Source organism: Siphateles boraxobius, unplaced genomic scaffold (genome assembly GCF_051911475.1).
Source record: "Siphateles boraxobius isolate OS27281-9 unplaced genomic scaffold, OSU_SipBor_1 7, whole genome shotgun sequence".
Classification (NCBI taxonomy): domain Eukaryota; kingdom Metazoa; phylum Chordata; class Actinopteri; order Cypriniformes; family Leuciscidae; genus Siphateles; species Siphateles boraxobius.
In genome coordinates, this window is record NW_027509197.1 from 6,372,420 (window position 1) to 6,379,436 (window position 7,017).

At 36.2% G+C, this 7,017-nt stretch overlaps 1 long non-coding RNA gene across 1 annotated transcript; it reads left to right on the forward strand.

Moving 5' to 3' along the window:
* Nucleotides 1–481: 481 nt before the first annotated feature.
* Nucleotides 482–1,515, forward strand: LOC143723410 (uncharacterized). The gene is made up of 2 exons (XR_013197100.1): nt 482–585; nt 1,345–1,515. It is a non-coding gene; the product is annotated as an uncharacterized LOC143723410 (long non-coding RNA).
* The last annotated feature ends 5,502 nt before the right edge of the window (nt 1,516–7,017 follow it).

Consider the following 7,017-nt stretch of genomic DNA (forward strand, 5'->3'; position numbering starts at 1 on the left):
AAGACATTTCCTCTTCATTAACATGGATCCATCCATTATCCTATGTAAGGTCACCGGGATGCTACAGTCTAAGGGATTGTTCGGTATTTATGGAATGGACCACCGGAGGAAAATAGGGGAGGGTCATGTCTTTTTATTCTTTGTTGAGGGGAGGGTCATCCAACTTTTTTTAGTCTAGGTGGAGGGTCATCCAATTTTTGTATTCATGAAAACAGCAACATTTCAAAATGGCTTGTTTGCTGCATAATTTTCCATGTAGCTCTCTCAGTCTCGGCCCCCCATCGCTAGCAGATACCCAACAAAAATCAGACGCGAAAGATAAAGTCCAGTTTGACGCTGTTTGACATTGCGCGTGCACGCGCTCAGAAAAAGTGCATCATGTCAGAACAGAACGGCTATGAAATGTTTCCCAGCAAAGCTTTAAAGTACGAGCAGATAATGAACTTTTGTGATTGCGAATAAGTGCAGTGTCCTGTGAGTGTAACTCTGCATTAACATGTGATGTGAATGTACGTCGAGTTTTACAGTATTAGGACTTAAGCCTTTTTTATTCTCTCGCCTGGCTCCGCAGCACGAGCCTCCGCTGTCTGCGCGCGCACTTCCCCAAACGGACGAGGCGTTTATACTTGACGCGCTCGCCGTTGTACTTTTCTTTGAAACGACCAGGAGGCGACTCGGAGTAATTGCCCTCTAAACCACCATGAATCAGCGGTGAGAAGAAGTAAGGTACACAGGTGAATGTTTATTTTAGTACACTTCACCAAAACCACACTACAAAAGAATCGTGTAAAGCAGTAAACCTTGAGATTATTACTTGTTACATTAGAACAAAATAAATGAATTTGAGAACATAGAATGTACGACTAAATTAACAATAACTTAAACATTTTCATTTAGTTGCGAGAACATTTTTTATAAAACATGGACCATAATTAAAAGGGCTTATGTCTGCTATTGTAGGCTCATTTTGTAAATTTAAGCAACTACTAGACGCACAAACTGGATGCCGGTGTGATGAGACGTATTTGCTCGGCCGGATTCGACTCGAAGTCGTGCATCTTTGGATGCGGAGCCGAGCGCACAGTTACAAAATCTGCCGTGCACACGCCAATCGAAATGGGGCTTGACATTAAATCATCCACGATCAAAAATCGTGATATCGCATAAGCTCAAGTATGAAACGACTGTTATCATGTCTGAAAACAAACACAAATAACGAAGTTTACAAAACTGTATCGCACACGTGCTACAGTAGTCCATTTATTCATCGCACAGACCAGTCTTTTCATAGATAGGCTATATGTCGCACTGAATATCTGAACATCTTTGCCAAGCGCAAACCAGTACAGAAGTAATCAATAAATTATCGGGGAGGGTCATGCCTTTTTTCACAATCATTTTGGAGGGTCATAGAAAAATGTATTGCTGGTGAAGGGAGGGTCAAGTCTATTTTGACTATAGATCTCAAAACTCCTCCGGTAGCCCCTTAAATAAAAAACGAACAGTCCCTAACCAGCATCTCTGTCAAGGCAGGGAAACACCCAGGATAGATGCAGTCAATCACAGAGTAACAGAGATTCAAAACATAAATAAAACTCAAATGCAAGAGAAGTTTGGGACAAAAAATAAAGAATGTCTGTATCTCTGCACTAGAGATGTTGAGTCAGAGAGGGCTGTGTCTGCAGTCACCAGTGATCCACACAGATCACATATCTCCAGTGCATTGTTCAACACTCTGATCATCCTGCACCTGCTCGGGAAACTCGACTTTTATGAAACACGTAGTTATGTCTTTGAATTTAATTGAAATGCAGTGACATCTGGTTGCAATATGAGGAGAGGAACATGCTATTCAATACATCTAACCATGCTTAATTTATGACATACAAAGGCGCTCAAACATTGTGTTCGAAAGTCATGGGTCCCGTTTGTGGGTCATCCATCAATAAAGAATTTGGAAATGTCAAAAAGAATCCTTAAGCCAAAAACATGACACTTTATGCATGCTTCCTGTCAGACACACTTTTTTATTGTTTCTGTGCATTTGTATTGTTCTTTCTAGAGCACAGCTTCGAATCCAGCTAATTTCTCTGCTTTATGTTGACTGTCAGGCTGATAAATAAAATGATTCGACCTCAGATGTCCAATATGTTTCCCAAGGTTGGAGAGTGATCAGCTCTCAGGTATTGGAAAGAATAGAATTGTATGGCAAACCATCTGTCAGTAAACAAGTTACTCTGAAGGCATGATAAATTTAGTAAGGTGGGTTTGTAAACAGCAGTAATGGGATTTTAAACTGCAAAAGAGTTCTTGCCTAGCCTCCGTGACCCCTGCTATTAGACTGCCTCACTTTATTTGTGAGGGCATTATTTGGATAGACTGTTGATGTATGGGCCTTCAGTGTCATTTTCATGTTGTGGCATATGATAAAGTGGGCCAGCCTTTGGTCCAGGTCATCTCATTACATTCTCAGCTGTTGACTGAAGGTCTAAAGTACACAATTCATAATTCTTCAGTGGCACACACCAGCACTTCTTCCTCAATGACCCATTTACATTCAAACACTCGGATTATGGCTTCCTTTCATCGAGGATAGCATTGGAAATGTGCTCACATTTGTGCCATTCTCACAAAGAAATTTGCTTGAAAGTCTCACAATATACTATAGGCCTATTGCACAGTTCTGTTATGAAACCCTACAAAGTAGCTGATTGGTTCTCCCAGCGCAGCCAATCGATCTCTCTTTCCTATTTACACAACCTGGTCCAGCTCAGTACTGTGCGACAATTTGATAAAGTGAAATTATATATCCCTTATATATCACTGTCAGATCGTTGGAAAAATACTTATAATCAAACAGTCATCATAGGAATATGCAAACATGTTTTAAAGCTATTAACATTCACATGATATATATCCATGATTCATGTGACCTGTTCTCTATGAGCTCCAATGTGTTATTGGTAATCAATGTGTTACTGTTGAGAACATGAATTTAGTTCAGCATCTGTTACCACGTTTGCACAGTTTGGCTTAGTCACTCATACCAAGGAAGTGAGCATGCTGAGTTATACTTTTTACACGGCTGGAAAAAAATGATTGGCGCAAAACGGCTCAACATGAAATCTCCGTAGTTCCTCTCCTGTTAATGGAAGAGTTGTTGTGAGACATGCATCATTCATATGACATAATGAGGTCATAACCAAGTCCAGAATATCTACAGGAAGACAAACATTTAGCTGTAAAGCCTGGAAATTTTGAAAATGTTGGTTTTCTTTCAGCTCTCCCTTTTCTAATGCTGACAGTCGTGGCTTTGAGAAATGGTTTGCTTATGCGTTTTCCTCATTGTTTGAGTGATTCCACTGGTCACCCAGCATGATCCCAATCACAGTCTACATGAAAGCACTCCAGTCAGCCCGGTGGGCCTGCAATAGACAAGAGAATGACTCAATCATGATTCAGAGCCACAGTTTAAATAGTTTTCTAAAGTCTCAATTCAAATCCAGCCTGCTTGATGCCCATCAGGTATATATATTGCTCAAAATATCAATATAAGGTAATGCAGACCGCAATTATTCCATTATGTGCCATCTCATCTCTTTTGCCACATCAAAAAAATAATGACAAGATGAAAAATTGTTTATTTGGAGCGCACTTCAGGTGCTTTTATTTCCCATGGGTTGATTTTCATTAACACTAACAGATTTTTTATTTATTTTTTTTAAAGGCCACATTTAAGACTGCCTTGAAAACATTTTAAAATGCCTTCATCATTAATTTTTGCTCATTTTTAAATGCTGTTTTTCATATATAAGACATACAAGTTGTGACAAAATACCTGTGAACATGATAAAATTATTGTTTATAATTTGTAACCAAGCTGTAATTTAGCTAAATTATGCAAACAATAGTGACAGCATTATTTAATATTATAGATTAAGTAGGATACGTAAAGTTATGTATCCTATCCATAACTATGAAATCAATCCTAGCAAGACAAAAGGAGTGTGTTCCAATCATTAAAATAATAATAATAATAATAATAATACATTTCCATCACAGAATGCTATTAAACACAATGCATAATTTGAGCTAGGCTGGTGCTGGAAATGCCATTATTGTGGAAATGTTTATCACATTTAGAAAAAAAAATTAAATTAACATCACAGTTGGACATTGTAGCTGACAAAGTTTTTGAGTTTCTTTTTAAAAAGTCCACAGGGTCAAAAGAGCCCATATTTGAAGAAACAGCCATATCTGAAACAAATGTGTCACTAATTTTGTCGGCTGTAATACGTACATTAAACAGACTCACATTTTAAGCTGACAATGACATCACTAATGCTGATGAAATGCATGAAACTGTAATGAAATGTGCAGCCATTTCCTAATACAATGAGGGTTTGGAAAGTCTATGTTATCTGGGAGATGATTGCTTATCGCCCCCTGCCAAAAATGTAGATGATATTATAATTTGAAGCCGGATGAAATGGATTTTCAGGTGAGCGTTGTCAGAGGGTTTAATATAATGCAGTAACTGGATCGAAAAAAGGCACAGAATAGCAGTAAATGTGTTGTACAGCCTTTGTGATGAAAGATTTAAAACTAAAACCTTTCTCAGTGTGCCTTCCAAAATATTGCAACTAAGAAACCTGCTAACAGTCTTTCATGAAATCAGCTTCAGTGAGTTTTGCTTGATGGAATAAATAATGGTTCTGCAAAAAATGCAGTGTAAAATCAAATCAAACAAGACCATAATATCAAACTTTGTTATGCTGCAATTTTAGAGAGAATTCAACCTTTTTACAAGGTTCAAGGAATTTCTCATCATTATCTTAATGAGAAAGGATTTTAACTTTGTGTGTGAGTGAGTTTTCACAGTTCAGGAGACATTCTGAGAGAAATGAGAGAGGTTTAAAAGGCCTCGCTGGATGTTAAAGATTTTATGGATGCTTTTATTCACTTGTAACTCCTCATTCTCCTGTCACAGTAACTAAACACAAGGATATTTCACACATTAAAAACTTGCAAGAAGACCAGGAGTATGTGATAGTTAGTCATCAACAGTTAAACATGGGTGGAATTATAATGTAATCTTGTTAGTGCTCTTGTTTCAACTAAAAAGCGATTTAAATTGTTGTATTAAATGCTGATAATTTCTGAATGTAAAATAAACACTATAAAATGTAAAAGAAAAGAAAAAATGAAAAAAAAAATTCTAGCCCAACATTGCCCCAACCAATGGTGTACATTTCCAAATATTTGTAATTAAATGAAAATGATTTATAGTTTTTTTAGATTTATATTGCATGAGATTAATGAACCTTGGAGACCATCGTTATATGTAATTACTTCTATTGTCTTTGATATAATGTTGAATGTACTGACGTGTTAATAGTGATAGATAATATTTACACTAAGTGAAAGTAGCATTTTTTTTTTTTTGCCATAGATGCTATTTGTACTAAGTTTAAAATAGCAGTAGATTATATTTTCAATAAGTGAAAATAGCAGCATTTTCTTTGCGATATGCTGTTTATACCAAGAGAAAATAGCGATAGATTCTATTTACACTACTTAAAAAAAGTACTTATTTTCTTAGCACTAAGTGTAAATGGCAGTTAGATGCTTATTATACTTATAAATAGTGGCAGATATTATTTGCACCTCAGTGTTGTTATACATTAAACGATATGCAATAATAACATAGAGTGTAAATGATTGTATTTATTAAAATTATTAAATATATGCCTCCTTATTGGGACAATAAAGCCCTCCCTACACCTACCCCAAAACCTAACTGATAAACAATTTATTATTAAACACACGTAATTTCCAAAACTTAGACACTTTATTTCCACTTTGCAAATATTTTCTTCATTTTTAATGAACATAAATGCCTTTCTATGGAAGCTGGTTTCCGCCACTGAATAATAAAAATAATAATAATAATTGCGACTTTTTATCTCACAATTCTGACTTTTTTTCATGCAATTCTGACTTTATATCTTGCAATTCTGAGAAAAAAATATTATTATAATTTGTTATTCAGTGGCGGAAACAAGCTTCCCTACCTTGCCGATATGATATGTGATGGAAAAGGGGAAAAGAGCAAGTTCATCAAAAGGCAGATTCGAACACGTATCGATTTGCGTCACAATTTCCTGCCACACACCTTATCCCTACATTATTGCTATTTACTATCGACAAGCCAGCGTCTTCCATAATTGTGTCCTTCCCAACCAGACGTCAGTGGGAGTTAGTGTAAATAGCCTCTGCCAACAAGGCGGGCTATTTGCACTTAGTGTAAATAGACACTCTGAAAATGGGCACATAATAATGTATAACAAATACAAATAATACAAATAACAAAGTGCACTTTTTAAAAGTGTGTTAAACAGTCATGCAAGTGAACTCTCTTCAAATACAGTCAAGTGTTTCATTTTCAAGATTCATTATCATTATATTAACTGCAAGCACAGTTTTAAAAAATAATAACACTACAAATTAAGCACACTTCTTTTTCATGAGGGTATACAGGCTTTACCTCCCTAAGACCATGTTCACATGGTAGAATTTGCTGGCTTATTGCATAAGCTTGTATTGCAAAACATATTAAACAATTTTGAATAAATTGCTTTTTTTCTGAATATGAACATGAATTTCAGTAACTAAACACGTTTGACAGCTGTTTTAATGCTATGTGGGAAGCTATACTTCATCTGAGTCAAACAGTAGTAGATAAAGTAAAACATATGGTTTCTCTTGATTTTTATTCCAATGAGCTGTTTACTTATCCCCCAAAATAAAATCAACCCTAAAATAAACTCAAAAAGGCAGCGTGAGTACATTTTCAAAGCCCTGGTACTATTTCAGACAGCTAATAAGCATGGGAACCAGTTAAAACACACAAACGCAGACTGAATTTGACCACACTCCATGAAGAGCGCAGTCATCTCTATTGTGACCTAAATTAACAGTAAAACATTCCCTTGTGCATTTAGCCATTAAGAGTGG